The sequence below is a fragment of the Engystomops pustulosus genome, chromosome 4 (genome assembly GCF_040894005.1).
Source record: "Engystomops pustulosus chromosome 4, aEngPut4.maternal, whole genome shotgun sequence".
Classification (NCBI taxonomy): domain Eukaryota; kingdom Metazoa; phylum Chordata; class Amphibia; order Anura; family Leptodactylidae; genus Engystomops; species Engystomops pustulosus.
Window position 1 is genome coordinate 20175171 of NC_092414.1, and position 354 is coordinate 20175524.

Sequence of the window (354 nt, forward strand, 5' to 3'; positions counted from 1 at the left end):
ACTTGTAGTAGTGTAGATGGAGCTGTGTGCAGATTCCAGATAGACTTCTTCTAGATTTGGGTCAGCCCATTAACTCTTTGAAGCCCCCTCCTCCTTCTGATTGGAGAGCCTGGATTCCTGGAGTCCCCCCTTTCAGCCTTGCAGCTTTTATTGGATTGACTTTTTTTTCTCATATCTTCATAAGACGGAATGTGACTATAGTGATGGGGGGGGGGGGGGGGTTTAGTCGTCAAGAGTCAGGACCCTATGTGTAGATGTATAGATATAGCAGAGCTGAGGTTGTGCCCCTACTACATGACTGAGGAGATCACTGCTGCATCCAAATCCATGTTACAAGGACACATACATAACATT

The 354-nt window shown here is 46.0% G+C and overlaps 1 protein-coding gene across 1 annotated transcript in view; it reads right to left on the reverse strand.

Moving 5' to 3' along the window:
* Positions 1-92, reverse strand: part of PRMT8 (protein arginine methyltransferase 8) — a 91362-nt gene extending 91270 nt beyond the window's left edge. Inside the window, exon 1 of the mRNA XM_072145428.1 lies at positions 1-92. This exon is cut by the window's left edge and continues 608 nt beyond it. The gene's annotated coding sequence lies outside the window, so the exon portion shown is untranslated.
* Positions 93-354: the final 262 nt, after the last annotated feature.